We start from the raw sequence: 16,619 nt of genomic DNA on the forward strand, positions 1-16,619 counted from the left end.
TAAGCAAAGCTTTGTGTCCATGTTGTGCTAGGTGGATAAGCAACAACACGGTGCCCTCCTTACAGGCACTCTCTGAGTCAGCAGCTAAGAGTAGGTTGTCTACATACTGAAGCAGTGTACAAGTAGTGGGCAACTCAAGTGTGTCGAACTGCTCTTTCAAAGCCCTACTGTAGATGCTAGGACTTTCCGTGTAACCTTGCGGTGCACGGGTAAAGGTAAACAAACGTCCCCCTAAGGTGAACGTAAACAAGTATCTGCTGCCTTATGTATAGGGATACTAAAGAAGGCGTTCTTTAGATCCACAACACTAAAGTGAGTAGGAGAAGCCAGAATCATGTTTAATATTGTCGTTACATCAGGCACAATGGGAAATTGTGGAGCAACAATCTTATTGATAGCACGTAGATCAATAATGAAATGGAAGGGAATTGCATTATCGCCTTTTTCGTATACGGGCAAAATCGGACTATTGCGCAAACTACCTTCAATTTCTTCGATCACCCCTCGATGCACAAAATCGGAGACTATGCATTTCAAAGCTCGCTCACCATCGACCGATATCTTATAGTGGAGAATACGTGGCCACTTCACTCCATGTTTCAAAACAATCTTAACGGGCTCAATTTGAAAAACACTGACATCATTATTGTCAATTGCCCATGAACACTCCGGAACATCACGGAATTCCGGTGGCAAAGGTCTGGTTAAGAATTGAAAGACAGAAAGTTGCTGTGGTGAAATCGTCAAATGCACTCCATCAGAAGAACAATGAATTACCGGATTTAATTCCTTCAACAGATTCAACCCCAACAAATTCTCTCCACAATTCGTGGTCAAAAGGAATGGACAGTGGTCCGTAAATGTACCCAAAGAAATAGGTACCGGCGAAGAAACCGGACAGACAACTGGTGTGCCAGAAAACCCTACAGAAACATTGGTTTGCCCTGACAGTGGAATGTTTGGAACCCGTGAATGGTCAATGGAACAATTCTGTGCCCCTGTATCTATCAAGAATAGATGCTTCCTATTTCCCACTATCATCTCAACGTAGGGACCTTTCTGATTAACGGGAATAGGCATCAGTTCCAAACCCTGATTCGGGCAATCCTAGCGAAACAGAATGTCGTCGAAAGGAAGTACTTCAGAGAGGTAAGCGGCAGAAGGATGATCAAAAATGTTTCTATTATCCACACTTGGTGCCTGATTGTCCTGTGAAAAAGGTTGCTGTGAATCCTGTGAAAACTGACTTCTACCAGGACCCCCTGCACCTGGGTGGCCTCTGGATCGTCTACCCATATTCCCAAATGTGTTATTCGACCTCTGCTGGAGGATCGGGCTTGTGCACGCCAATGACCCTCCTGTCTGCAATAAGAACACTGTTTTATGTTTACAGGACCCAATGGCACATTTCCCTGTGGAACATACTGACCCCTAAATTGTGAATTACCCCCTCTAGAGCCTCTAACAATTTCCTGCAATAATACTTTTGTCTTTAAGTCTCCTTTTCTCTTTTCAACTCTTCCCTTTTCGTTATTGACACGATTCTCATAGTACTGAGCCATATGCAGTACTTCTGACTGAGACTTTGCTTGCCAAGCACTCTCTGAGGACATAATTTGTGACTGGATGTCAGGCAGCAATTAACGCACAAATGTGTCCACAAATAGTCGTTTCCCAGACTCTGTACTTAAATCTTGCTCACTGTAATCTGAAAATACTTGTTCGAACTGATTAAAGAACTCGGTAGCACCCTCAGACTTCCCTTGGACACAGGCAGTAAGCTTGTCCCAAATAATCCTTCTTTCAGGAATTATAGCTTTCAATTTCGAAACTATTCTATCAGGCAAAGTTAGTATTACCTGTGGTGGTCTCTCTCCAGGTGGCCTTTCTCTATCTAGTCTAGCCATATTATCCCATGAATCTCCTAACCCTGGTACATCATCTACAGTCCTAATCTGCTTCCACAAGTCAACAGGCAAGAGTACCGTAAATAACAAATCAATATCACTTAAGGTAAATACTGACGACTGCAAGACAGACTCTGTTTCCTTGTAGAACCCTGTCGGATTCTTCCTAATATCGGGAATAGATTGTTTAATGGTGTTCACTTCCTGTCTTGAGTACGACCGTTAACGAACTGCGACACATAATGTGCAGGAATATCTTGAGCAGGTGTACCTGCTGCATGATCAGCGGGAATCTCAACTTTTGGGACAAATGTCGAGGAACCTCTCTCATAGGCAACTGAGAAGTAGGCAACTCCAAATGCTTACTAAGCAACAGAGCTAGATCGAGCGCTAAAGCAGCCAAAGAAGTGTCAAACAAAAAAGCCCTCTTATAAATACTCAATAACACTCCGGGACAACAAATCTTTCTTTTTACGCATTCATCCTGTAGGTACTCTACCATTACCTGTATCACTTTCCTCTGCATTTCTGGCGTATACTGACTATACGTGTCATATACTTCAACGGGAGTTATCAACGTGTCTGAGATACACCTAATCGCATCTTTCATACAAATTCATGTTTCCTCATTTATCGACTTACGACAAGGAAAGAACCGTTTCTGTATAAATATAGCATCCAAACTATCACCATCTATATCTTCATTCCTTAACCTTTCCAGCTCCCTTCTATACACAAAAACCCTCTCGACATGCTCTTGTACTTTCTTCGCAGTATCTCTAGAGAATGCTAAAGTATTCAGATCCCTTAACCCTTGTGGGAGATCTATATAATTTAGCCTGTTCCACATTACACGTAAATTAATTCCTAATCCTTCAATAAAAACGTTTTCTCAGGAAAATTGTCTAAATTACAGAGTGTGGCAAGAACATCAGCTTGTTCACCCCTCTCCATACAATGCTTAGCCCATGCAGTCAATTCATGCTTTCTCTCTGAAGACACAGTATTACGAGTTACAACCCTCGATCCCGCTCCCAGATCTACTACAAGCGGTGTAGAACCACTTGGAAGAGGAAGAGTAGGCAAATTTTGTACACTCGGAAACAGAGGTACTATCACTGGCGCGGCAGGCAAACCCACCGGACCCGTAACAGCAGGCAAAGGTGGAGGAGCAGGTGGAGGAGCGACAACAAGAGGAGGAACAACAGCCGGAGGAAGAGGAACATTAAGAGGAGCAATAGGAAGCGCAGGAAGAGCTACGAGAGGAGGAATAACGGCAGAAGAGGAACATACAGAGGTGGCGCAGTGGCACCAGACCTTAGTTCATTTAAAAGTTTGTCAATGAGCTCATCTGATACATTAAAATATTATCGAAGGGTACATTTTCTGGATGCCAAGTGAAAAAGCCCTATCCATATTCCTAACTGACTCAGACTGTTTATTCTGGTCATATAACAATGCTTTTTCGGTGTTCGTCATATGACGGCGTGCATGCCTTTCTCTACTCTTGAGCTGTTGCATAGCTTCTTTCTTCCAATTCTGTAGTACATCGAATGCTGCAGGTCTAGCCATTTTCTTCAATAATATGGATTCTAAGTATCCAATACAAGGAATTTCAAAACTACCATTGATTGGCCAGTGAAGTTCGGAAGCATGTCTAGTTTGTGCCAAATATCATTAAATACTATACTACCAATGCCATGCTTACAGTACATAGTACACGCCGGCGACCCGTCCATTGGTGCCGGTCGGCCAAATTCCAATCGTGTCTCTCACTGCGGAATAATGCCCAGAAGCAGGCAGACAATTTCCCAGGCATATCAGAATACTGGTGTTAACTGGTCAATAATTGCACTTGCAAGTGTAATGCACCAAAACAAATTATCAGGGTACTTAAGAATCGGGTCACGACTCACCTGATCAAATCCTAAGGAGGTCCGATCGGAATACAAAGTTCTAACTAAGGTCCCACATGGTTGCTGATTTCGGAAAATCTGCCCGCCTCGATATATGGACCCTTGTCAAGATGCTGCCTCGGACCGCGTGCTCACCGTCCAGGGATCGGGTCGTGCAGCACTGCTGAGGTGTCGCTTTTCATCCAAGAAAGGGGCCCCCTTTTACACCGTCCGATGCCGGTCCGATAGCCGCGTCAACCTTCAACGAGCTGGCATCAATCTTGAGGGTCCTTATTCAGGCGCCATCTGTAAAAGCAAAAGGAAATATCGAGGCTGAGTACCCCAAAAGGAAATACACCAAACACGGGCTTATAAAGATTCACAGATCTTTATCCTATAACTGTACAGTTTACAAAGAAACAAAGTATCAGATAGCCATCTGCTCCTCAGTACATCACAGCGAATACCAGCCCTTTCGGTGTGAGAAGCGAGAGGTACTGGACGTCTAACATTTATACTTTTTATACAGTTTTGATCATAATGTCCAGCACCCCTACAGGTTAATAATTCTCGGTCTAGGGTTTGTGCCGAGTTCACTTCTAGTTTGTCCAACTATATGCATATGGATCCTTTTCAATTTGTACATCAACAAGTCACAATGGCAACAGTGTATCTTCGGATTTAACATTGAGCCTCAACAAACGTCCTATACAATGTAGTTCAGCAAGTGTCCACGTTCAGTATTTAGACAGCATTGTATTTGATGTATGTCCGCGGATTGGACTTGTTGGCGCAGGTAATCCTCTGTCTACAAGTCAGACATGGGACAAGGTCTCTTTACTCAACCCAAACATTCGGCCAATGGACAGTTTAGACATTAACTAACTATCAAAGTGCAAGACGGCTCAGTTACAAGCAGGAAACACTGTCCACCATTTTATAATGCAGAACTACTTTGGAGTGGAAAGCAAAATGGCAGACAGACCTAAAATGGCAGCTAAGTCGATCTAAGATCAGAACTATGCAACGCAGATTTCTTCGCAGAGCGACTGGGCTTAGGCCAATAAATACAATAAAGGAGGCACAATATCATATCCCATTTAACACTGTCACGTGGGATGGCTGGAAATAGACAATGGGCAAGCTGCATCGAGACTTGAAGATAAGAACGTTCTCACACTCCCTTCTATTCTCAGGCACAGTGATACTTTGCAAGGCTGAGTTCAAAGTCAATTCGAATGGCAGATGGCATGAGTGATGATGGATGATGGGCTAAGTGGATAGGGAGGTATGGTTAAGTCCACCCACGTGCTGCTAGTGATTTGAATATTGCAGAAGGGTAGAAGCATGCCAACCCATTATAGAGGGCCATGTATTGAAGAGACCTATAGTTTGAGAGCCAATGGTGTGTCGAGTGTCGTGTAGCTAACAAATATTGAGGATGACTTGCAAATGTGGTGGGCTCAAGGTGTCCACCTGATTATAGAGACCCAATCACAATCCAATTCCCTACAGAAAGTATACCTAGATGTTCCCCGTAGACCTATCACAATCCCAAATATGTTTTCTAGTTTGCCACATAGTATGACATCATTTATGATGAGTTTCTGCTATATAAGAATATTTTTTCATATGCTGCTTTGAGATTATGCTGTGAGATGTCCTTTGATGTCTCCCTGTTTTAGACAATTGACAATAAAACAGCTTTTGTTTGCCAACTTCCTGAGTCAGTCTGGGCATTGGTGTGAGAGCTATTCTGCATGCCCATCTATTTAATGACGTGCGTCCTCATTTAAAAGGACCTAACGGTTCACATGGTAGTATGTCAGATGGTTAGCAGTGCATCGACTAAGTAGAACGCCAGAGTTTCGGACGATTGAGCACGTGTCGCCACATAGCCAGAAGATCATGGGGTTTCCTGTATAGAGCGGCTGATATAGAATTCTTGCATGAAAATTGATACAGGTGGGACGGGCCCCTCTTTGACGAAATCCCTCCTGGTTTCCACAGGCGCTTGGTGGATGGAAGGGGAAAGTGGTCGATTGGAGAGGGGAGATGATACCGAAGGCATCAAGCAGAATGAGCAAATGGTGAGTAGCGGTGGCGGATGGTGAGTTTTAAAGCTGGTGGGGCGTAAAGTTCCCAAGTGTAATTTGGGAGCGACCATGCGCAGCGCACGAGCCCACACCACCAAATGGCCTCCAAAATGTGCTATTTACTGTCCAAAACCCACCGAAATAGGACATTAAAAGCATTAGGTTTTACATACTAATGGTAGTACATTAGTCTTACGTGTGCAGGTGTGATGGTGTATTTTACAGCAGCTTGTATTGAGAATAGCTGGTACTATGGTGTATGCATAAAAAATGTATCATTATATAGTCAGTAATGAGCACAAGTACAGCAATGAACAGATGACAGTAAATGAAAGGAAGTGTAACTCTGCAACTTTCAGAAGGGGGTCCAGGATATAAATGACATTGTTAGGACTGGAGGCTGGAGGCCTTGTATAAATGTGTCATAATGCAAGTTTCTAATCTCAGGCTGATCATTAATAATCATAAAATAAGGTGCAAGTACTGCAGCGGCTCTAGCCGATTGCTTTTCCGAAGCAACACTCCATTTAAGTCATTAAGTCTCATAACATTGCTTTGAAAAAACACTAGCAGGCACATTGAGTGCAAGGTTTGACGATGATGAATGTTTAATTTGAGCTAAAAGAGTTCCCACAAGGAGGTATTTTGGGCGGGTAGGGGCTGGAAATGGGTGGGCATGACCATTGGCATAAGCAGGGCCATGGGCAGTTAACGAGTGGTCAAATAATCAAACAGCACCTACACGCTTTGTTCCTTCTTCATATGCCATTTCTCCCTATCTGTACTCTGATGCAATAGTTTCGGCTTATAGGTGGCACACATGTGCCACCTAATAGCCCAAACTAAAAAGAGCAGACGCTCAATTGGTTACTTAGGGCAGTGCCATACATACCTGGGGATGTTTACCTATTGTTTACTAAAATGTCTACTTAGCTTTAACACTCTTGAGGCTGGTTTGGGGGCTCTAGGCATTATGTAAAAACGTGACTTTGATATGTTGGACCTGATTTACAAAAGCGTTTTATAATGGTGCAATTCCATTAAAAACGCTTTGTAAATCCGGCCATTGGAGTCTATGGAACATGACTCAACGTGTGGGACCTCAGAAAGACTGCTAAAATCAAGAAATATTATACAATAAACGTATGAATGCATAACAGCAGAATATTATAGAAACTTTGCGTCGTTGCAAGGTAAATTAGCTCCACGCTAAAAATCGACCTTCTGCAGAAAACATATTCTTTTAATTTGCACAAGGGAACTGTATGCCTTAATACTAACCCTCTCGGCCTTGTGCAAAAATGCATCGAAATGTTATGATTTTTGTAATGCAGGACAATTGCAGTTTGTCTATTACCACCCAATGTTTTCACCCGTGTTGCATGAGTACATGGAACATAGGGCGATCAATGGACGTGTTAAAAATCAACCAGTGTGACAGAGGGGGAAAAGGTTTTTATAATCTCGCAACCTAGCGAGTGCTCAAAAGACTAGAACGTGCCCACTCTTGTAAAAGCTGGCAGCTTTCGGTATGCCTTCTCATGGCGCAGTGCGATTATCACTGCAATTGCCAAAGCAAAAACGCAGGCTACGCAGCCATTATCTGAGTGAGAGTGGTCAGCCAGAGCAGAGGGGAGAGGCGGGAGTTCTCCAGATCAAAGACGGGAGATTCTTATCTGCAGCCCATGTGTTCAGATGTACACCATTACATTTGACAACTCCGTGAGAGCTGCCGCACTTCACAAGCCCAATTTGGATTCCGTCTTTCCTCCAAAGAATGAGATTCATTAGGCAGAATGGAAAAAAAAATAATCAGAAAGTCATTCTTACCTCTGCGCCGCGGTTTAAGTTTTCATAATGAGACTCGGGAAGCTTGAAAGGCTGCGTCCGGTCACAAGTGGGTGCCGAGGAGCAGGCCATGCGGATGAGTTGCTATATTTGAAAACAACGGAGCACTATAGGCCCGATTTCCTTACAGGCCCGTTCCTGCACTGCTTACGTAACGTAACGTTACAAGCTCCAATCGAGAAGAAGGCTGTGAGGCATACACCATGCCCAAGACTCACCCGACTCCACCCACGCGGAATGTCATTGGTTGCATGCTAGCACCGGACTCGGAGGAGGTCTCCTACGGCGCTGTTTGCGCAGAACAACAACAGTGAGGGGCCACCCCTCCAGCGCCCCGACAGCCTCCCAAATGAGAGGATGTGATACGTAGAGTGCGTGGAGCTACAAGCTAATATTGGATTAGAATAGAGAAAGAGAGATCCCACCGTGAACGGCAATAGTGCGGCAGCGACCAGCATTTTTTGATGAAGACTTGGAAAAGGGGCCAAGCTCTTTATGGACTACAGGCCCCTATTACATAGGCCTATTCAAGGGGTAGGGGAGGTTAAGATAAAGTTGAAGCCAGAGCAATTTTACCTCAAGCAAGACAGTACCCCATGTCTTTAGAGGCGGATGAAGAGATTTTTAAGACTATTTCAGCACTGATGGAACAAGGTATTCTGGTACCATCAGAATCATTATGCAATACTGTGGTGTATCCTTTTACTTTACTTTACTTTATTACATTTATAGTGCTCAGCCATAGACCCATGGGTGTGAGGGCACGGACAATAGACAAACGTGACAAGAAACAAGCGGAAGCTGTCCTGGGACCAAAGAGTTGCCTGAGAAGAGGATATCACATGGGGTACTAATTAAAGAGGAAGGTTTTAGGACTCTTTTTGAAAATGCCCAAGACTGAGGAACTTCTCAGATGGCTGGGCAGAGCATTCCAGAACAATCAGAAGCTGTCCTGGGACACACACATCAAATATACAGCGCTTGCAATGAGTAAGGCGGTCACTTTTCTGGTTCTTGCTTCCTCCATATTGCATATTCCTATCAAAAAATCAAAGGTTCCTAATACAGCAACGATACTATGCAGTATTCCACTAGAGGCACGATATTTTACGGTGATTGACTTGGAAAATATGTTTTTCTCAATCCCGTTGCACAAGGATTCACAAGACTTGAATTCCTTTTCATTCTGCCAGATTCGTCCGAAACATACTAGGCTGGCCCAAGGGTACTGTGAGTCTCCATTGATCTTTAATAGGGTCTTTCAGATGGACCTGGGAAACATTGATTTGAAGAGCGTTGTGATACAGTACGTAGATGACATTCTGATTTGTAGCACTACAGAAGCTGAGTGCAGGCGAGACTCTATTCAGTTAGTGACTATCCTAGCAGACAAAGGATATAAGGTAGAAAAAGAGAAGTTACAATATTGTCAAGATGAGTTCTTGTATATAGGCCAATTGATCCCACATGAGGGAAAGAGGGTCACACCTGAGAGAGCTGAGGTGATTATGAAAACAGCAAAACGCACACGGTGAAGCAGTTACAGCAGTTTTTGGGTTTTTGGCCTCTTTTGCAAGTTCTAATTGAAGCACAGGTAAACAATGAGAAAAGAAAATGGTCTGAAGAAATGGAGGGAGGGTTTGAAGAATTGAAGAAAGCAATTTGTACAACTCCAGTTTTAGGAATTCCCAATTATAATGAGGAGTTCTTTTTATTTTCGCACATGAGTGGAACAGTTATGAGAGCAGTACTTACACACAGTGAGATTCGGAACCAGTCATGAAGGGGCACTTTCCATGCGAACAGTCGCTGGCAGCAGACGTGTTCGTGATTGAGAAGTCTACCAGTATTGTGATGGGATGTTCTACAACACTCTTTGTGGAGCATTCTTTGTCTGCCATTTTGGAAAAACCTACGGGTACATTGACATCTCAGAGAGCCTCTGCATATGATGTGATCATATCGAATCCAGTGATTAAAATAGTCAGATATAAAATAGTGAACCCTGCCACGTTTGTAGCTGAGCCTGTGGTACAGGCCGAGCATGTGCATTATTGCGCGAACTACGAAGAATTCTACAATGACATTCCACGGGTAAAGGAAAATGCGTTTGATGGTTCTTCAAAAATCAATCAAACTAGTGGGGAAAGACATTCTGGCGCAGCTGTAGTGAGACGTAGAGCAAATGGCGGATTTAAGGTTGTAGCAATTGCAAGACTACCATCTCACTTTTCAGCACAAGCAGCAGAATTGGTGGCGCTTATTGTCACGCTCGTAAATCATGCAGGGTAGGAACTGACAGTGTACAGGGACTCCGCCTATGGGATGTCAACAGTGCACACAGGATTAGCACGTTGGAAAAGGAGGGGCTTCCTCCGAGCGGATGGCACTGCAGTGCAGCACGCAGCATTATTGGACACGCTTATTAAGGCACTAAAAATCCTAGTAGCCATAGTGATAGTTAAATACACCGAACATGCTAAGCAAAATGACTTTATTTCTCGTGGGAATGAAGCCACAGACGTAGAGGTCAAAAGGGTTGCATATTTGCAAGATATTTCAAGTTTTGATACTCCAGATGTAAGGAGAAGGTAGTCACATTTATGGTAGTGAATGAAGGGTTTAATCATTTACCAAGAACACAGTTGATGGAAATTCAGGGCAGTGCACCAAAGCTTTATTGGACAGGCTTAATAAGACACTACAAATCCTAGTAGCCATAGCGATAGGTAAATGTGCAGCACATACTAAGAAAACTGACTTTATTTCTCGCGGGAACGAAGCCGGAGACGTAGAGGCCAAAAGGGTTGCATATTCGCAAGATATTTCAAGTTTTTACACTCCAGATGTAAAGGAGAAGGTAGTCACGATTATGGTAGTGAATGAAGGGTTTAATCATTTACCAAGAACACAGTTGATGGAAATTCAGTGCAATGCACCACAGGAAGAGCAAGAGTTATGGAAATGAAGGGAGTGTTCTTTATCCCCCTCCGAAGCACTATTCAGACCTTCCAGGATATTGCGGCATGGAATGGCAAATTTTCATCATGAAATGGCACATTTTACGGCACAAACCTTTTTTTATTGCAGCATTTTTGCGGGACATTTTGTATTATGTGGAGGGTGTAAGATTGCCACATTGTAGGAAAGAGGCAGAATGCAAGGCTACAAGAGAGTCAGGGTGTCATCATTATGTATCTTTTGTATTCATTTAATAGGAAGAACCCCGGATGTCTCTAGCTTGGCAGAACAGTTTTTGTTTTGGCTACATTTTTGTTTTAATTTAATAGTATTAACTAAATTGATCATTATCAGTTGTAATGCTGAAACTTTTCCCCTTCTAAGTTCTCCAATCCCCCAAACACCCACACACCTCTCTCACCAACACACATCACACAGCTCACCAACTCCCCATTACAACTTGCATTCCTGAACCTCTCACTCTGTCATACAAATACTAACGTGCTATGTCACACTGTCAAGTCACAATTTTCACTCCCCGCCCCTGCCAAACTCCAAATCATACTCCCAACTCACACCTTACACTCTACAATTCCTCACGCAATATACAGTCCTTCATTCTTTTGTGCTGCTTCTGCATCTTGCATCCTTTCTCCCATTCTATCGCACTCTTCGCTCATCTTTTTTCCCAATCTACAGCTCACTGCCTCTTTCCGGCCAACCTCATCCTCTCTGCTTTCTGGTTCACTGCTCCCCCTGACCATACGCTCCCTCAACTTTCTGTACCTCTGCTCGCTGTCCGATTTCTGTCCCACCGCATCACTGCTTCCTCGGCTCTCTTGTGCACTGCTTCCTCTTCTGACCCACTGCTCTCCCTCTGATTTCTTGCCTATCACGTCACATCTCACCCATCACACTTCCTCTCTCTCCTTTCCCTCTCTCCTTTCCCTTTCATACTGTGACCATGATCCACATTTAAGCTGAGGATATGCTATTTTTAGATAACCCATTTTTGGAAATGAGCAGGTCACCTTATTCTCAAAGGTGACCTGTGCATTTCCATGGGGCTGAGCTGTAGTGCAAATTGTGCGCTGGCCAGCTGCCTTGAATAGGGTTTTGGGTTGTGTGACCGAAGTGTAATTATTTGCGGCGGAATTTACCATAGTCAATTTTGGCGCAAATAGATTTGCACTTCAGCCAAACAATCCAAAATGTACCTTTCATCACCAACCCACCCCCCCTACTTAACTGCTTGGTCTCTGCCGCTTCTCCTGCAAACCTGCAGTGTCAGATACGTCCCTCTAACGCAGTATGGATCCGACACCGCAAGGGCCCTTTTTAGTTTTTTTTAGTTTTTGTTTTCAGACCCCCACGTCCAATTTTGAGGAAGCGAGGGACACCCCTGCAACCCTCAAGGCCAAAATACTGACCATGGGGAGCGGGTGACACCCCCGCAACCCCTGCTCTACATGTTTGTTATTTATATAATTCGATCGAATGGTACTTGTGAAATAGGTCAAATTATATCATTCGATCGATATTTGGTGGTCAAAATGGGTAGTACCTTCAATAGAAGCGCTCTCCCGTCAGTGTTCTGCAAGCTCCCAGCTCCTCCACTGTAAAAAGCGACCCAAAAAACGAATTTCTATCCTGTTTGTGGAACAGAAATGCAAGCGACATAGCAGCGGTTTATACCTTCAAAAAAATGCATGACAGGGTCAAGAAAGATACAGGTATATGATAGTGGTTGTTTGTCCCTTCTCCAGGTGGATTGAAGCATGTCCTCATACACACCCTGATGCTACTTGTGCAGCAAAGTTTTTTAGTACGAGAAGTCTTTCCAAGATCGGGAGTGTGTGAGATGCTGAGATCCGATAATGGGCCTCATTTTGTTAATGAAGTAATTGAACAGATTCGTTTTTTTTAAGTACAAGATTTCTTCGGCTTATCACCCACAAGCGTACGGAATATGTCAGAGACTCAACGGTCTTCTTAAAGAAGGGATTGCAAAACTTAAATTGACACTGAAGAAGGAATGGGTATATTGCCTACCCCTAGCCTTATATGCATTAATTAATCAGCTTGGGTCAGATCACCACCTCACACCCCACTAGTTAGTGACAAGGATATGAATGAGAACATCTTTGTATCCTCCATTGAGGAGCAGAAGTGATGCCCAGAAGACTGCAGAGATGTTAGGAAATGAGTTATGTGCGTATTTGACATGTATGACCGCTAGTATCTCTGTCAATTCAGATCAACACAAGAGCCAGGGGGGTCGGTCTCAGGACACAAATGAAGACCATTCAGCATCTGGAATTTCAGATTTACTACCTATACCTAGACTTGCTATTGGAGATGCAATTTTAATACAGAATTTTACCAGAAAGTGGCAGGAGCCACGGTTTAGTAGACCTTACTTAATGGAGGACATTACTCCCTCAGCAGTGAAAGTCCAAGGGAGACGTGCTTGGATCCATTTTAACAACATAATTCCATATGCTGGTGAGGCCAACGCACCCTCAACGATCGATTCGTAAGCAAGACAAGGAGAAGAAGTTCAGCACATGCAGAACCGATCAATGATGAGGAATAAGGACGCTAAGGTTGCTGAATAAATAAATGCAAGTTTGCATTAGGACTGTGGCTCACCACGGACATTCTTTATAGATATTATAGCAGGAGTGCAAATTCAGTTCTTGAGCCACAGATATCTTTTGAAAATGTAACTTTAGAAAATGTGGACATATTGTGGGTATGTTTGAGTGATGCAACCTAATAAGAGATTGGAAGTGTGAACAATACGCTCATTCTTTTCATACAACGCAATTGTTGGGTTCACTCTATGGTTTTGTCAAACGATGATGCCCATAGTTTCCTTATCGCTGTTTTCGTATTTATTCTTAGAGCTTATCCTGCTCTTGTTGGGCGTAGTGTTAACATAGCTACTTGTCTACATGATCATAAAAATGGCCCTGTAATAAGGAGGCTACTTTTGGCAATAGTTGAACAGATACTGCAGCTACCTGATTTACCAGAATTGCCTGATTAAAAAGGGTTTTTCCTTCCTTAAAGTAGTACACAGGCACAATGAGGAATTTTGAAAGTGATACAGTTTTGGAAAGTGAGCAAACCCAACAATGTACAGAGAAACGTAAATGGTGGGATTTCTTGTATTGGCGTATAATATAACCATGTTCAGCTTTTATTCTGGTTTTCCTGGTTCTTTTGATGCATATTGTTTACTTCATTGGTCCAAGCAAGGTGGAAGTCCCTTTTATTCTTCCCACTCCAGTGACTCATACAGAATTATCTATAACAGAAAGGCCAAGACCATTTGTGATTTTCCCCACGCCAGTAGCTCATGTAGTGTTCCCTATTGCTAAAACAAATGCTCCTATGATTTTCCCTGTAGGAAGGACAATTACTGATATGCTTCTTGAGTATTATGCTAGCACTCACTTTGCAAGAGGGAAACACAAGAGAAGCACAAGGGAAGATAATCATGAATTAAACAATTATTTAGACAGTACAGCACACTTGGGTAAGAACATGTGGTATCAGCACATGAAAAAGGTAGAAGAGAGAACATAAGAAGAGACTTTCTATGTTTGCGCTCTTATACCTTATGCTATGGGGACTTCTAAGATATTCATAGCTATAAAAGTAGCAGTCAGAAAATCTCATTGCCTGACGCACCTTGCACTCTGCCCGATGAGAGGTCAGTTCCAGCGTTGAACAGCATCCGTGATATGGGTGACTGAAAAGACGTTTCCAAGAGAAGATGACTATGTGCAAGATTTAAAGACAAGAGAGAAATCAGAGACAAGGAATCAAGTGATCAGATATGAACAGCCTGGAATAAACAGAGCAGGAATCAGAAGGGATGAAAACAATATACTCAATTGTCAAGGAAACAACCACAAAGAAATAGGAAGATGCAAGGAAAGATGTCCGCTGCAGATCAAGGGAACAGTGCTGACCCCAAAATGATGGGCTGAAGGCCTGATTGTAAGCAACACATTAGCACTAACAGGATATTATGAACCAGTCATAGACACTGCAGAGAATGAACGCAAGCATCATTGGTCAAACACTGTGATATTGCTGACATGGGTCAATGATAAAGGAGGACCGTTGCAGATAGGACCTCTAGCAAATGCATCCCTGTGTTTCAGAAACAATGGCACAAGAAAGGTTGGAATGAATCAGCAGTGTCGCCGAATTTTCAATGTACTAGGAATAAAGGATGGGACAGTATTGTTAATGGACCACTACAGAGCCTGTGGATCCAGAGCTTATATGAAGTTGCCCAAAGACTGGGGAGGGCTGTGTTCCATAGTACTTATTCATGTACAAGCATTGGTGGTTCCGAAGAGTGACCTGAACATTAGACAGTTTCCAAAAGCGGATGCCCACATGAGGAAGAGGAGATGATTTGGATTTCTCAATAGGACAAGAAGGGGGAATTACTTTTCAGCTAAGTCAATAGAAGCATTCGATTCTATTCCATATGAACACAGGATTTTCAGTCAGACTGCTGCAGTATTCACGATTATTTTTAAGCGAGGGATCCAGACGATGGCGAATGCGAAATGGTTGCAAATCACTCGCTGGGAGCTCCTGAAGACGATCAACACTACCATAAAGGGATTCAACGCAATCAAGGAAGAATTGAGAGCCATAAGACTGATGACTCTCCAGAGCAGGTATGTCCTGGGCATGATTACGGCAATGGATGGAGGTGTTTGTGCCAAAATCGGGGATTCGTGCTGCAAATTCACATTCACACCTTCTCACGATGACAAGAATGGGACCTTGACAGAGGCCATAATGATGCACATCAAGATGGAAGATGAAACAGAAGATATTGCAGATAACGGCTGGTTTGCATTGCATTGATCTTCTCATGGGTTCTACAATAGATGGTGAATATTTTTAAGTTTCGTGGAGCACTATTGGTGATGATCATGTTTGGATTTTGTGTGATCAGGATAATAATCACACAGTGCAAGAAGACAGCAAAAAAAGCAGTAGGAATGAAGATCATGATCGATTTTGAGTCTGGGTTTCGACCTAAGGAGCTGACAGATGAAGAAATCAGAAAATATATAGAAGCAAGCATTCTAGCACTTGAGGGAATGAAGTTCCTGTATCGTAGAAACCACAAGAAGTATGTGGGACGATGGACCTACTGCAGCTCGAATCGACAATGTAGCCACATGACCTGGAGTTGTGATGACCATGTAAAATCAGATATGGACCACAAACAAGCCAGTTTTCAGACGAGGATGTCTGGATGTGAAGACTGATGGGAGAGTGGTCGATAAATCAACCAGAGGGGGGAGTGTAGAGGAGGGGCAAATGCCTCTACTGCAAATTCTGCCCCTATTTTGCCTATATGTTGGAAACCAGAAATTGCAACATGCACAACGCAGATAATAATACCTATACCGCGACAGGTCTTCAAACAAGGTATCCATTGAGAAGGCCCTATTACATCCTCTTATGGGAGGTCCCTGGAGAAGTGTGAAGAGGTGAACACAATAGGCTGGTGATGTCACAAGAAGTGAGAGTAATGCACTGAGAAGGATGATCAAATAAGAGAATGCTTAGACCTAATGGAACCTGATGACGAGATATGGAATTGAGTAACAGTTTATGTGCGAAATGAAGATTGCACTACAGAGAACACTGAAGAAAATCTAAGTTGTTTTATAACTGTATAGATGCTGCAACGCAAGTAGACTAAATAATCATGAAGGTTGGCTGTATGTAGTAAATAGACTGTAGGGACTGTAGGTGGTGCCGCCAATATATATATATATATATATATATATATATATATATATATATATATATATATATATATATATATATATATATATATATGTACAGGGTCTGGATATTCG

Source organism: Ambystoma mexicanum, chromosome 6q (assembly GCF_040938575.1).
Source record: "Ambystoma mexicanum isolate Mex_15411 chromosome 6q, UKY_AmexF1_1, whole genome shotgun sequence".
NCBI classification, from domain to species: domain Eukaryota; kingdom Metazoa; phylum Chordata; class Amphibia; order Caudata; family Ambystomatidae; genus Ambystoma; species Ambystoma mexicanum.